This window comes from Phyllostomus hastatus, unplaced genomic scaffold (assembly GCF_019186645.2).
Source record: "Phyllostomus hastatus isolate PE091 unplaced genomic scaffold, TTU_PhHast_1.1 phas_contig_86, whole genome shotgun sequence".
Lineage (NCBI taxonomy): Eukaryota > Metazoa > Chordata > Mammalia > Chiroptera > Phyllostomidae > Phyllostomus > Phyllostomus hastatus.
The window spans coordinates 11618410-11634616 of NW_025333977.1; the positions used below are offsets into that span (position 1 = coordinate 11618410).

At 42.0% G+C, this 16207-nt stretch overlaps 1 protein-coding gene across 1 annotated transcript in view; it reads left to right on the top strand.

The window, feature by feature from the left end:
- KCNAB1 (potassium voltage-gated channel subfamily A regulatory beta subunit 1) overlaps positions 1-16207 on the top strand; it is a 216812-nt gene that overhangs the window by 99727 nt on the left and 100878 nt on the right. The window lies entirely within an intron of this gene.

The window sequence follows — 16207 nt, forward strand, 5'->3', positions numbered from 1 at the left end:
AGTGCTTTTAAAGGGTGGTCAAACTGAGCCATAAGAAAGGATGAAATACTGCCTTTTGTGACAGTGTGGATGGATCTTAAGAGTATCATGCTAAGTGAAATGAGTCAGATAGAAAAGAACAAGACCCATGTGATTTCCCTCACATATGGGGTATAAAATAGAAAGCGACAAATGAGCAAACAAACTCATAGACACGGACAACAGAAGGGGTTTACCAGAGAGGAAAGGGGTTGGGGGAGAGATGGAGAGGGTAAAGGAAGTCTGTGGTGATGGAAGGAGACTTGACTCTGGGTGGGGAATTGTGCGTTTGAAACTTACATAATATTATTAACCATTGTGACCCCAATAAACTTGTTAAATAAAAACCTTTTTTAAAAAAAAGAGGATAGTCAAACTGAGCCAAAATATGATTACTTCAAAGGCTAGGGACAATGAGCTTATAGACCAGTAATGAGAAGGTTAAACAATAGTGAACCCACAAGGTTCTGGTGAGAACGTCTGGCCGGTAAACCTTGTTTGAGGTGACTTTGAAAGGCTGAAGAACATCCCCACTTGATCAGGGCATGTGGTGTTTTTCTCTGAAGCGAGATCTAATTGTTCTCCTGCATTTACTGATCCTATATAATTTTGGGGTTTTTTTTTTACAAGTAGTTTACCTCTGTTGTAACCTCAGTGACCCTGTATAGTTTCTCATGCGCAGCTGGCACTGATCTTGTTGGTTGCAGGCAGGTGGAACTAACTCAGGGGGGACCTGCTTTGACAAGTAGATTATGCAAATTGTAAAAAGAAGCTAGAAACTTCCTTTTGTTTAATTTTTGTTTTAAAACCACAACACTGTAAAATTACAATTCAAAATATAAATATTGAACAAGGCAGCCACTGTCATTCTTTGATACTTAAAATGCGTCTGTTCCACCAGAGCAAAGCAAACATTTCTCACCAAGATTTGCTTATGTGTGGCCTCATTTCCCAAAGAGCTCGGTCACAACACCTCCTAATCAATCAGCCAGATACAATAGTCAATATTTCTACTTACTCCTCTCTGCTGCCCTGACTCCAAGCCCTCCCAGCAATTACAGGACCAAAAGAACATGGTAGAGGGGCCTCAGGTTTTCCGGAACAAACGCAATCTAATAAACCACAGGACTTCTACTTCCCCGAGTTTTCTGAGTAAGCCGCATCTGCCTGGGTGTGTTTCACAGCACTATCATTTTCCAACATTTTCCGTGACAATTAATCATTCTCGAAGTGGGGGTGGACGGCAGATATGTAATCACTCAGGAAGTTTATGTGAGCAGCACGGGGGCTGGGAACACTGAGGTCCACGGGGATTCTATTTTGGTGGCTCTGGCATTCCCATAACTGGTTATTTCCATTCAGATTCCTTTCATCTCAATTAGGACAGGCGACGTAATGACACAATCAAACACATATGGTAGAATTATAAAACATTTGTGATGACTGCTGGCTGCTGCTCTGGTGGTATTTACCAGCGTATATTGATTTGCACATGTAAAAATATTGGGCTGAGGAGTAGGAATTGCCACTGCGCCTGAGGCAACAGAATTGATATATTTTGGCTACCAGGAACCCACCAGATAATCCGAAGCTAGGCATTGTCTTACAGAGCATTTGCAAGCTACGTGTCATGGCAGACAGAGCCCAGCAGGGTTAGCTGGAATTCTTGCTTTAACAGTGCGAGTTGAGAGACTTTGCATTCGTCCCTGAACCTCTCTGTGACTCCGTGTTCCCCTCTAAAACTATGGGAGAGCTACCACCTCACAGCTGTATTTATGAGAAGTAAATGAAGGGACATATATAAAGAGCTGGGCACAAGTTCTCTGTGAAGAGAATTATGAGTATCTGGGTGCCTCATTTGAATTTCTTTACTCAGCCAACTTCTGAACTATGTGTTCAGTTTACACTAACTCGAAGAGAGATCTTGGAACAGCTCACATGGTCGACCAAACTGCCTTTGTGAAAAAAAAAAATGGAATTATCAACGTTTTCCACGCCTTTCCCTTCTGCTTTGTAATGATGCTCCTCACCCCCGAGGGAGCTGTAATGGCCTGGCTCCCGACAGCCTGTGTGAGCTGTTTCTGTTTCCTTCCCATTTCCTTCCATAGGGACGTTAAAACTGTCTTTCCACTGGTGTCTTAAGAATCTCATACTTGCAAGAATAACAGCCTCAGAACCCAGAGGCCCATCCTGTTACTGGGGAAGAGGGGTGCTCTTTGCTCTTCACCTCCATCCTACTCACTCTTTTTCCTACACCTGTCCTGATCTTTGAGAACAATTACCGTGTGTGTGTGTGTGTGTGTGTGTGTGTGTGTGTATACCTGGGGGGAAACAGCCACTGAGTGTCTGTTTCTATATGTATGTATTGTCAGCTCCCTAACTAGAATGTAAGCCTTCAGAAACAAGACCTTTGATGTAGGGCTGGTTTTTTCCATAGCAGGTCCCCCAGACCACTTTCATTGAATGCCCGAGAAAACCAGCTATTTCCAATAAACAGGAATTTATTTTTAAAGTATGTACTACTATGCTAATATTATAGTAATCATAAAATAGACAAAAAGCAGGCATTTTCAAAAGAAGGGATTACAAGTGCAAATATGAATACTTCTATTATCATTCCCCCCCCCCACACGGCAGTGGGCTGTCGTGTAGGCATGGACATGCTGTGGAGACTGCTGCCCCGCGGCACTGAGGAATGGCTGACTTCAGACCGAACCCTTGCCCTGGCCACTCAGGCCCCAGACACGTGTTCTGAATCGCTTATTTTCCCCATCAGCCACCTGCCCACCATGCTGTCTCTTCAATGCCTCCCTCTCCCATACACGTTGACTCAGTAGGTATCAAAGAAGATATATGGGAGGCGAATTTCTTACTTAACTTATACTCATACTTTCTGTGACTATTTTCTTAGATGTAAAAGGTGTCCCAGCAGCCTGCATTCCCCCATCTTGCTGGCAAATACAAGAAGTCCCCAGGGGCTGCTGGTTTGTGAGGATCTCACAGTCCGCCCAGTGTTTCGGCCGTCTTAGGTGGGCTGTATGAAATGGCCGCCCATGAGAGTCATGGGGAAAGTTCTTCGCAGAAGCAATCCAGCTTCTTTCATTCCAGGCCAGATGGAGCTATGGTAAAGAGGTGGGGGGACAGGCTGGGGTATGCGCGACTGTGGAACCGGGCCATCTTGTGGATTCTCAGGGAGCCCACACACTAGCTCTCTCACCAAACATGTGCTGAGGCCCTGTCACAGTCGGAGAACTCTAAGGTAGGGTTGTCCTTTTCAGGGAGTTTTCAGTCTTCCTGTGAAGACCAAAGTACGGAGTGGAGACACTGTATTACACCGCCAGCTGCGTAAGGACAGGACGCGGCATAGTCCTGTAGTGATGGGACGTGGCATGGTCATGCAGAGAATACCTGCGTGTACTATCCAAGTCCTGCCAACACGCCGAGGGGACCAGGGTAGCCCAAGAGGGATGCCGGGTTGACTAGCGATGGACACGCATACTGAGCAGGGTACTGGACACAACCCTTACCGTGGGGCCAGACCCATTCTTGGTGAATAGGAGCTGTCTTGAAGGGGCAGACTGAAGAGCAGAATTTAACAGGTGGATGAGTCTTCTCGCTGGGAGAAATTTTCATCACTGGAATCTGAAGAATAAAATTCCTTCCATCGTAAAACAGTCTGCAATCATCCATGTCAGAAGCCATATCCTATTGCTGCACCACTTTCTCAACCATAGCTCTCCCTCTGGACTGCTGGCCTCCTCATCCAGCTCCGTTACCAGCATGGTCTGTTATTCTCCAGCCCACACAGAGGCCCCGCCATGCTCCTCATGAGCCTGCGTGGTCAGGGGAGCCCCTCGGTGCTGGCCACAGACCGGGCACCCAAGAGTCAGGGAGAATCCATGGGTAATCCTTCACAAGACACCCCAGTGTGATCTTTCCATTTGTGCTCAGTGCCCACTAGGGGGGAAATCTGTTATCTGTCAGTGACATAAAAAGGAGAAAAGATTTATAAAGGTTTGACATGAATGTTAAAAAATGTTTATGTTTCCTGGGGTTGTTTCTTGGTTTGGTCTCCCTTCAATCACCGGGCGTGATGGCAATGATTTCAGAGTCTATAAAATGCTGCAGTCTGCAAAGACAACAGCTGTTGTCCCCCCAGGTCCCTCACAGACCTCTTGTCAACTGAAGACAGCTGCTCTAATTCAGACTGATACTTTCTTCTTTAGACTACTGAAATCGCCTCCTCATTGATCTTCTCCCTTCAGTCACTGCCTCCGCCAATCCATCCTCCACACTGCTGTCAGTATCTTTCTGCAATGCAAATGGGATGATATTTTATCTTTGCTTAAACACTCTGATAGCTTTACATCACCCACAGGTTACATTACTCATCAAACTTGGCCTTCAAGCCTTTCTCACTCTAGTCCCATCAATCTCTCCAGCTGTCTCAAGATCCCCAGCTGCACTTTGACCCACGGTCCATCTGTTAACCATGCCATGCCCCCCCTTGTTTAGGCGTGCTCTCTATTCCAACTGGTTCCTCTGCGTGGAACACTTTCCCCTCCCCCGCCTTTTTTTTAAACTAGTGAATACCCCCTCTCCCCTCAAGTCTCAGTTCAGCTTTTTCACTCCTGCAATGCCGCTTTCAAACACCAGCAAGCAAAGATCCTCACTCACCTCTCCTCTCTGCTCCCACCCACCTCCTACCTCCTACTTAGTGTTGTTGTGTACTCGCCATTGTCTTAGACTGATTCCTGTCTCCTCATTGTCCTTCTTGCCTCCAGAACTGATACAGATACCCCAGCGCCACTCAATAGACCCTCCATGAGTCTCTGAATAGAAGGGAATTATTGATCTTTGAGGTTTCCTAATAAAGAAATCTCAGCCCTGGCTAGCGTAGCTCAGTGAATTGAATGCAGGCTGCAAACCAAAGTGTCGCAGGTTCGATTCCCAGTCAGGGTACATGCCTGGGTTGCAGGCCATAACCCCCAGCAACTGTACATTGATGTCTCTCTCTCTCTATCTCCCTCCCTTCCCTCTCTAGAAATAAATAAACAAACAAACAAAAAAAAGAAATCTCCTCTCTGGGGGGTTTACATAATTCTTCTTCGTAGGTGGCCCAATCCCCAGGTCTGAATGTGGAGGACCTCAGATTCATTCACCACTTCTCTATAAATACCTTGAATCAAATTATAGGACATCTGTAAATAAGTAGAAAACCTCAAGCTGAAATAGAATATAAAACAGAACATCATTCAGAAAGTGTCTGTCATTGCTAAGTCTTTTTCCTTACCACATATACTGGCCACTTTTTAGATGTTAATTCTGTTTTGTGCATATATGTGTATGCAAACCAGATAAATCCTGGATGAACTAGCTGCAAATTGGATTTTAACAGCAGCCCCACATCTGATGTTCTATTACTGAGCCAGTCCTGGACATTGAAAATGTACTTAATGAGTCACTGAATTGGGTCTTGATTGCCTTTTTTTCCCCCTATTTTTATAGGGAGGCAGTGAAATCCAAGTTAAGGGTGCTTCAGATAATGGATGCATCTTGGCATTGAAATGAGGCCGTGTTAACGCATCCATGTCCAAGTTCACTCATTTAATCCATAGAAAAGCCACCTGGAAGGTCTGAGTCCAGATCTCCATTCTCTTTGTCTAACAATGAGAACCCACCTTCCCTTCAGCTGACAATTCCCAGCTCTGAGGCTGTAGCCACCTCACGGAATCTGCCTCTCTTGCAGAACAGCAACAAGGCGCACAGCCAGTTTTTTGAAATACTCTCTCCAGAATGAGCTAAATTAAATGTAAAGCTCATTCCAAAACATGTTCCTTTCTACATTTATAAAAGAATGACTGCTTGGCAAGGCACTATTAAGAGAAAAGGGCAAAGTCTCCCCAAAGATTTTCAACTTTATTTTTTACACTAGTTAGAAAAGTGTTTGGAAAAGCAAATTGCAGTTTGACATTTTTTTTTCAGTTTTGTGGGTGGGAACATTTGAAAAAATGTAATAATCATAGTGTTTCATTATCCCTTGAGACCAATATTAAGTGCTACCAGAATCTAATATCTCTAAAAATAGAAATAATGTACTTACAAGTTAATATAAGAGATATGTTTATCTGTTCACTTAGAGAAAAAAAATGCTTCACACAAGCTCTCATTATAAACATATATTTTTGGCCTACTAGTATTTTGCATTGAAAATTTTTATTTTAGGGAACTTTTATGTAATTACCAAACTGCCCAGAGTTAAGTAAATAGAGTCTAAATAACTGAATCCACATTTCTTCAACACCTACTATTTTAATGATAAATCTAGAGAATATTTTCTCTCCCTTTGCAGACAGAAGAGGGAATGATACATAATTATTTAAATTGTGTTTTGTTCAACTGGTAAAGCTTGGGACACTGGGGTTTCCTTAATTGAGGTGGATCAATAGAGGCTACGATATGGTAGCTTGCTTCTGGCAATAGCCTATGTCAGGTGCCTTGGAGGAAGCTAAATCCTGGTAATGTTAGAGACTGGCTTGTAATATACCATGAGGAGACATAGCACTGTCTAAGACACAGTAGTTGACAAGGCTTGGATTCTAACCTGTATCTGTCTGATCACAGCTTGCACTCACAGAGTACTAACCTTGTGCCAAGTACTATCTTAAATGCATTCATCCTCACGATTACCCCATGAGGTAGTTGCTATTATCATCACCAGTAAAAGATGGGGCACACAGAGGTTTGGTAACTTTCCCAAGGTTTCACTGAGAGTGAGGGGTCAAGGCACTTTAGAGACTATTTGTACTTCAGCACTGCGCTGTGCTGGCCAGCGGTTTCCTGTAATCCACAGAGCTGCTCAAGACAAGGGACAAGTGAGAGACAATGTGGTCTTTATCCACAGCAAAGCCATAGCATTAGAGCACTCACTGTGGGCATCACTGAACACCTACTATGCACCTAGCACTGTGCTAAGTGTTAGGAATAAGCAGATGCATTAGACACAGTCCCTGCCCTCACAGATCTCAGTGTGAAAGGAGAAACAACCTCATACACGGTGCGTATAACGCGCACTGTGATACATGGCACTCTGATGGCAGATATAAAGGCTATGGACACACAGAGAAAACAGGCATTAATTTTCTGTTCTTCTGTCAAGGACAGTGGAAGGCGAACTAATGCACAATGGCTGAAAGCATTTGCTTCTGATAAAGTGGATATATAAATATCAAGCTGCCTGTCCCTCAGGCTCAGGCCTCGGTCTGCATTGCACTGCTGACTCCGCTTTCTAAAGAGGAAGCAAGAAACTCCCCCACAGTAAATGGAATTGAAAAGATGTGAAGCACGGAACTCCTACCTCAGATGCTTTTTTGTTTCATTTGCCTTTGAAAACTGCACAGCTCATTACAGTGGAACTAATCATAGCTCCCATTACAATGAGGATGCTGGGAAAGACTTGACCTTTGCTTCAGCTAGTCTGTATGTGATATTTACATAGGAAAATAATCATGCTCTTGTGAGGAGACATGTGACCCTGGACAAAATTTGGTAGAGGGCAAAGTGTATTCTTCCCTCTGGGGATCGCTAGTCAGCATTGTGTCTCTGTCCTCCCAGGAGTGGATCTCTCCGCCCTATGACACCATCTGTACCTCGGCTTCTACACGGACACTTTCCTGGTGTCCTTCTATGTCTCTGCCACTCCTTCCTTCTCAGCTTCCTCTCCGCCACCTTGGACACATTGGAGCCTCTCAAAGCCAGGTCCTTGGCCCTCTCCTCCAACTGAGTACCATCTCCTTTGGCAGTTGCCCCCAGCCCATGGCACCTGTTGCCCTAGAGACCCAGAAAATGCCTCTCCCCACTCTGAGCTCTAGGCAACTAGCTAGGATATCTCATGCATGTTTGCCCATATGCCCAAAGGTGAGTCAAAAACCTCTGTTTCTCAAATGAACCCTACTTTAGTGAAATGTACCCCTCTTCACTCAGCTGTCCAAGTTAGAGACCTGAGAATGACCCATTACTCCTCCTAATCTTTCACCCTCATATTCAACCAAACACAGAGTCTTACAGATTTTACCAGATAGGAACATCTGGAATCTTCCCTATTCTCCTACCTCCACTAAGTCCGATTTCAAGGTACCATTATTTCTCATCAGGACTCCTAGCTCAAAGTAAATTCCTAGCTCTTCTTCTTGCCTCCCTTTAACCCATTCTGCTGTTTCTTTTTTTCAGTAGTTTTCTATTACTCCTATATACTAGTTTGTTAGTTTATACCAATTTCAGTCTTAACATGAAGGAGTAATGGAAAACTACTGGAAAAAAGGCACAAGGGTGAAGGGATTAAGCAAATAAAAAAAAAGAAAGACTCATGGGCACAGATGAGAGTGTGGTGATTGCCAGAGGGAGGGGTTGGGGGAGGCGGAACAGGGTATAAGGGAGATAAATGGTGGTGGAAGGAGACTTGACTTAGGGTGATAAACACACAATGCAACATACAGACAAAATTTGGTAGGATTGTATACCTGAAACCTGTATAATTTCATTAACCGATGTCACCCCAATTAATTTAATTTTTTTAAAAAGACCAAGATCGGTAATATAAACTAGCCAATAAGGCCCTGTTTGGTGGGCGTCCTTCCTCTCTCCCAGTCACCCCTTCCTCACCTGGAGTCACTCTGAACTCTACTTTTCCACTTCTTCAGCTACCTGTGCTTCTTGCAACGCTGAGCCTTTGCACGTGCTCTTCACTCTTTTTAGCATGCTGATCCCTCCCCTTTTCATTAATTAACTTCCTACTCTTCCTTTGGTTCTCAGATTAAATGCTGCTGGAGAAGCTTTTTCTAACCATCCAGACAATGTCAGCTTCCCCAACATCCCAATTTTACGCTTAGGGTATACTCCTGGGATTATAAGCAAATACTGGATTCACTATTTAACGTCTATTTCCTTTTCTTTGATGTGAGCCCCACTATAGCAGCAACTGTCTGCTGCTTAGCCCACTCCAACACCAGAATACAAAGCTTGTTATATAATTGAAACTCAGTACATCTGTATCTAACTAATTGATTACAGAAACTCTCTTTTGCCATGCTTCTCTAGGATTTTCTAGAATGATAAAGATCAAGAGGTGATTTTTATATATTCAAAGAAAACAAATAAGAATTTACATTGCCTGTTGGAATTTACAACTGACAAAGGACTTAAACCTATAACTCAGTGAACCTAGAAGAACCCCGTTCTGCTTTGTTGCCACTGCCATAAAAGTTGAGAAGAAAACAGAGCTTCATTGTGCTACTTGTCAGTGCCTGTCATCAAAATGCATGGCTTTTTGGTTTCCAAACAAATCGTTATTCACTTTTCAACAGTGACGCATGGTGCCTTCACCAGAAAGCATTGTTACCATTTGTAGTCACCTGAATGGCAGTCAAAATGTACGTTCCTGTGTGATCAGCAAAAGCAGCTGACTGACAAATGAACCTGCCTTACACTCTAGATTTTTTTTAAGATTTTATTTTTATTATTTATTTTTAGAGAGGGAAGAGAGGGAGAAAGAGAGAGAGAAACATCAATGTGCGGTTGCTGGGGGCCCTGGCCTGCAACCCAAGCATGTACCCTGACTGGGAATCGAACCTGTGACACTTTGGTTCACAGCCCACGCTCAATCCACTGAGCTACGCCAGCCAGGCATACACTCTAGATTTTTAAAGAAAAATTAAATGTACATTTCTTGTTTTTTAAAAAATTCCATGCCCCAGACTTCACTAGTAACTTCCAGGGAAGGCACCCCACAACAACGGTGTATGAGTTAGCGGAGTCAGAAAGATGCTCACACAGAGTGAGACAGCAGATGGTGCAATGGTCTGAACACATGCTAACAGGGCAAACTGAAACTCATTTCTGAGAAGCTGACATGGCCACGTGACCCCTTTCAGGCGGTCTCGTTGTGTCAATCTTTAAGTCAGGAATTTTGTCCCATGCAATACGCATCTTACTTGGTCAAATGCAAGGTACGTAATTTAGCTAGCTACTCCTCTTTCCTGGTGTTGCATCCAGCAAACGCGAGAACAAATGTCGGAGACTTTCAGGGTATCAAGGATGTTACTTTATTGGCCAAGTTTAACCTGCGCAGGGGCGAACTCTGAGTGTCCAGAGACACGGTACCCACAAGGGACTGCAAACGAGAGCCACGCCGAGCGCTTACAACTATGTCCTTGTATGGGGCGGGCAAGCAAGTGTTATACAGAAGCAGACATGGCAGTTAGCAATTCGCTTACAAAGACCGAGCGCGGGAATTTCAAACCAAGCATTCTTGTACAAAGCGGGAAGGCAGGATGTTTGTTCAGTAACCTAGTAATCTCCTAGCTCTAGCTAGGTAGGTTCCTATTTTCTCATGGTCTAAGTTTTTCCCTACTCCTTACACCTGGGCCATTCGCAACTGTGTATAATCTCTAAAATACATGTATTCAGAAACAAACAACTTAAAACAACACACTGGGGTTGCTAATCTCCTGCTTTTAGCACCTTGGATTTGTAAAGGAACAGCAAGCGTCACAGTGGCTTGCGAAGCTCTGCCTAAGCGACGATTGATTTCAGTTCTCAAAACTCCATCACTGCCTTAAAACCAGAAAGAGCCTGGCGGATGCTCCGCAGAACAACCCTAGGAGTTACAGTTGACATCTCTGCCACAGAACTAACATTGTTCTAAAATAAGTTCAGCCAAGTATTCACTAAGCGACTGCCCTGCCTTCAGAAAGAAATACCATGGTTGAGTTCTCAGAAGCTCTATCTCTTCTCTTTACTGAAGTTTCTTGAGTTAATATTTAGGATTTCCAAAATTTGACTGGCAAAGCTCAAGGTCCCATGCCCTCACACTGATGTCATTCACTTCTAATATTAGCAGCAGCACAGCTCAGATTCACCTGGGAGAGAGGAGCTTTTATTTTGAGTCAAACAGGAGCAGATACTAAAAATGAACACTCCGAGACTTCCTTCTTGTATACCTGGCACAGATAAAATAGTTAAACCCATACAATGAAACTGGTGTTTTGAATCAAACGGGAAAGAAATTCAATCTAATTGGAAATGTGATATGCCTACAAAATTTTTATGTAGCCTCAATTGTGCAAATGCAGAGGAATTAAGAAATAACATAGAAATCTATAAAGCTGTTTTGTTGTGCAATGTCACACAGGATCATAAATTGTTCATGAAAATTCCATTTGGTGAGATAAGGAAGGTTCCAAGGCCTCCATTACAGCCCAGCATGATGTGTAAACTGAGCCATTATTTGGTGCTATAGCCATACAAACAAGCTTTTTATATGGGTGAGACATGTACTCATTAGATCAAATACATCCAGTATTTGAGATCCTATTACCCAGCAGAGCTTAAATAGATGAGCATAGCTGGACAGTTGCCACATCTCCAGTTAATATTGTGCAGACATAAGCATAGACAGGAGGATGCAGATATGCCATTTGGAATCATGGAAATTGGGTTGGAATTCCATGCCCTGAATTGGAAGGAGCTAATTCCTCCTACCTTTTCCATCTGCAGAGTGAGAGGCATCATTATATGCTGTAAGAGCTTTATAAGGTAGGAGTCTCACAAAGATACATAGCCCTGGACAATCTCAGGGAGATTAGATATGGCTCGTGCACAGAAAATGCCTCTCACTTTAAAAACAACCACCTGAATATTGTAACCATTCCCTACAGAGGTTGAAGATATATTTTTAAAAGAGTTAAAGGAAATAAAACCATCAAGGCCTAATGTGGGACCTATCACCACTACATCAATATTTGTCTGTGACTGAACTTTTCTTACAGTGCAAAATCTGCTAAGGCTTTCATTCCAGAAAAGCTGGCCTGGGTGCTTAAACAGCAGTGGGAAAAAAAAAAAAAAAAAAAAGCAAGCCACGTTTAGTGCTTGCTACTTTGCAGTTTGATTTTGCTGACAATTCTCAAGTTGTTTCTCCATTTGGTCCTCCAAACCCATACATAGCAGAGTAACCATTATCCTCCTAAGTCATTGTCGTAGGAAAATAGGGCAGGCCTCCCCACCTCAGGTGCAGAGATGTTGCTCAGTAAGTGCCCAGTTATGTGACTTGCCTTATTTTCATTTGTAATGAAGATGTCTTGCTCTGCGTAGTTTTCTGCACCATATCCCTCCTCCCTGTGGTTCGCAAAATCACTGAAAGATAGTAAAATGACAGGAAATATTTGTCATTAAATTGACAAAAATTTTTATTTTTTTCTCCTTTTTACAAAATTTTTTATTGTTCAATTACAGCTGTCCCTGTTTTCCCCCTATTACTCTCCCCTGCCCTACCCACCCCCACCTTCCACATTCAGTCCTCCCCCCACCTGGTTGTCTTTGTCCTTGGGTCCCTTATACATGTTCCTTGACTTGCCCCTTCCTCTTCTTTTCCCCGTTATCCTTCTCCCTGCTCCCCTCTGGTCACTGTCAGTTTGTTCTTTATTTTCATGTCTCTGGTCTATTTTACTTGCTTGTTTGTTTTGTTGATTAGGTTCTACTTATAGGTGAGATCTTATGGTTTATTTGTTTTTCACCACCTGGCTTATTTCAGTTAACATAATGCACTCCAGATCCATCCATGCTGTCACAAAACATAAGAGTTCCTTCTTTCTCTTTGCTGCATAGTATTCCATTGTGTAAATGTGCCTCAGTTTTTTGATTCACTCATTTAATAATTGGCACTTAGGTTGTTTCCAGCACTTGGCTATTGTAAATTGCACTGCTATGAACACTGGGGTACATAGGTTCTTTTGGATTGGTGTTTCAGGATTCTTAGGGTATAGTCCCACCAGTGGAATTGCTCGGTCAAAAGGCAGTTCCATTTTTAGTCTTTTTGAGGAAATTCCAAACTGTTTTCCACACCAGCTTCACCAGTCTGCATCCCCACCAGCAGTGCACTAAGGTTCCCTTTTTTCCACAACCTCACCAGTCCTGGTTTGTTGACTTGTTTATGATAGCCATTCTCACCTGTGTGAAATGGCATCTGTTTGCAGTTTTAATTTGCATCTCTGCTGGCTAGTGATGTTGAGCATCCTTTCATATATCTCTGGGCCCTCTGTATGTCCTCCTTGGAGAAATGTCTATTCAGGTCCTTTGCCCATTTTTTAATTGGATCATTTGTCTTCCAGGTGTGGAGTTGTGTGAGTTCTTTATATATTTTGGAGATCAAACCCTTGTCCTAGTTATCACTGGCAAATATATTTATCCATATGGTTGGTTCCATTTCCATTTTGCTAATGTTTTCTTTAGCCTTGCAGAAGCTTTTTATTTTGATGAAGTTCATTTGTTTATTCTTTCCTTTATATCCCTTGTTCTAGGGGACATATTGGTGAAAATATGTGTGCAATATCTGAGGGTTTCCTGCCTATGTTCTCCTCTAAGACTTTTATGGTGTCACAATTTATATTTAAGTCTTTTATCCAACTTGAGTTTATTTTTGTGTGTGGTATAAGTTGGTGGTTGAGTTTCTTTCTTTCTTTCTTTCTTTTTTTTTTGCATATAGCTGTCCACATCTCCAAAGACCATTTGTTGAATAGGCTATTTTTACTCCATTTTATGCTCCTGCCCCTTTTGTCAAATATTAATTGACCATAGAGACCTGGGTTTATTTCTGGGCTCTCTGTTCTGTTCCATTGATCTATGTGTCTGTTCTTATGCCAGTACCACGCTGTTTTGATTACTGTGGCCTTGTAGTATAGTTTGATATAAGGTATTGTGATCTCTCATACTTTGTTCTTCTTTCTTCAAATTGCTGAGGCTAGTTGGGGTCATTTATGGTTCCATATAGATTTTTGAAATGTTTATTCTTATATCTGTGAAATATGTCATTGGTATTTTAACAAGGATTGCATTGAATGTATAAATCACTTTGGGTAGTATGGATATTTTGATGATGTTAATTCTTCTAATCCATGAACATGGTATATGCCTCCATTTATTTGTGTTTTCCTTAATTTCTTTCTTCAATGTTGTGTAGTTTTCTAAATATAGGTCTTTTACCTCCTTGGTTAGGTTTATTCCTAGGTACTTTATAAAATGACAGGAAATTTTTTACCTAGATTTTTCCCCCATGATATGCATATATAGCTATGCAAATATAAGCCTGTGATGGCAGCCCCCTTCCCATGTACTCCCAAAGACCCTGTGCCTTGTTCCTCTCTATAATCCCATGACCTGGGCATTGTCTGGAATGTGGTCACCTCTCCATAAATCTTCGCTGACTCATCAATGTTGAAAACTCCTCCTGGAAGACTCAATCACACACACATACACACACATATATATTTTAGTTTGTTTGTTTTGGCATAGTCTTTTTCTTTTATTCTCCTTACTATATAGCTTTGCTCTTAATGCCTATCCTTAAAATTGGTAGACTTTTAGACTAAAAGAAAGTTCTTCTAGTTGCACACCCTGTAGTTTTGTAAGAAACTACTAAAAGGATGATTTTTTAAAAATTCTCATCTGAGGATATGTTTGTTGATTTGAGAGAGAGAGGAAGAAAGAGGGAGAGAGAAAAGAAACATTGATGTGAAAGAGAAACATTAATGGGCTGCCTCCTGTTGCCCCCTGGCCAGGGATTGAAAACACAACCCTCTGGTGCATTGGATGATGCTCCAACCAACTGATCCACCCAGCCAGGACTAAAAGAACAATTTTTTACATACAATTATAATTCAAAAAATTTAACAATTAAAATGAATAAATAAATGAACAATTTCTTATGCAAAGTATTTTCATGGGAGAGGTCCAGTGACTTTTTTTTTAGTACAATAGTTCAAAATATTCTTCATACCCACTTTTACATGAGAGTTTCCTTCTAGGAAGACATATCCAATTCATGTGGGAAAACTTAGCACTATGTCTGTGAGAGGGTGAGCAGAGACAGAAATACCAAAAGTAATTATGCCTTGCCTTTGTTTACTGGGTAACACTTTAGCAGACATTACCATGTCCCCACCCCAGATGCTGGATGAATGGCACAGCCACTAATATCCCATCCTACTAATGAAGAAATTGACCCCCACAGGAAGGAAGTGACTTCTCCAAGGTTACCTGGCTAGTTGTGACAATAGGATAGAAACCTGAGTTTTTCAGGTCTTTGCAATGTGATGCACTGTGGACTATGTTATGAAATTAAATGTGTTGCTTGGGTGATTCTATAAACAAGAATAATAAGTAAAGGGAAGAAATCGATGCAAAAGCTAGAGCACTAATTACTAACTCCGAAGAAGCTACACTGCGGAAGATCTAGGGAGGACCTGGAGGAGCTGAGCTGTGCTGTAGTTGGAAAAGCGTGTGCTGTTCTGTTTGGACGGGGGGAGGAAACTTGTGTTCTCAGAAGGGCATCTGATTATAAACTATGGGATGTGAGTACTTGAAATATCAGGGGGATCACTTTGTAAAATATATAATTGTCTAAACACTATGCTGTATACCTGAAACAAATACAAAATAATACTGATTGTAAACTGTGACTGGAAAAGGAAATTTAAACAAAAAGAAAAAAGAAAGGGATGCAATTTTCTTCTGTGTTTCAATTATTTAAGCTTCACCTCCCTACGAAATTCTATGAGGCATCTTCTCCCCGAGAATTCGATTTCTCCTCTGACAGCAGTTAGGTGGATGACAGGAAGATGGATTGGGTTGGGGTTTCCATGGACAAATACCTTATAATAAAGGCCAGAGTGCCTGGCTCTCTCCCTGTGCATTTCCTTTCCCTGACACGCTTTTAGGGGCAAAAAGCAAAGGTGCTGATGAGGGGGAAAAGAATCGTTTAAAAATGACTATCTGACCTTCTTGTAATCAACTTCGTGCAACATTTTATTTTTCAAGAAATAGAATTTTATTTAAATAGCCTTAAGGATTTTGTATTTGTTCTTCTGATAATCTTCACCCGTTAGTAATAATACTTGGTTTTAGAAGTCAGTCTGTCAGTTGCTCAGCCAACAAATATATATATTCAGAGTCCACTGGGCATCAGGCTCTGCTGACGAAGAACAAATAAACAACGAGTGACTGGCTGATGAATAAGATATAAATCTTGTCACCAAGGAACCCACATTCTAGAAAGAGAAAGACAATTGGTAAACAAATTAATAAAAACTATCATTCGGGGCTGAAAACCTGTGTTTGGTGGGGACGTCTGTTCCTGTGC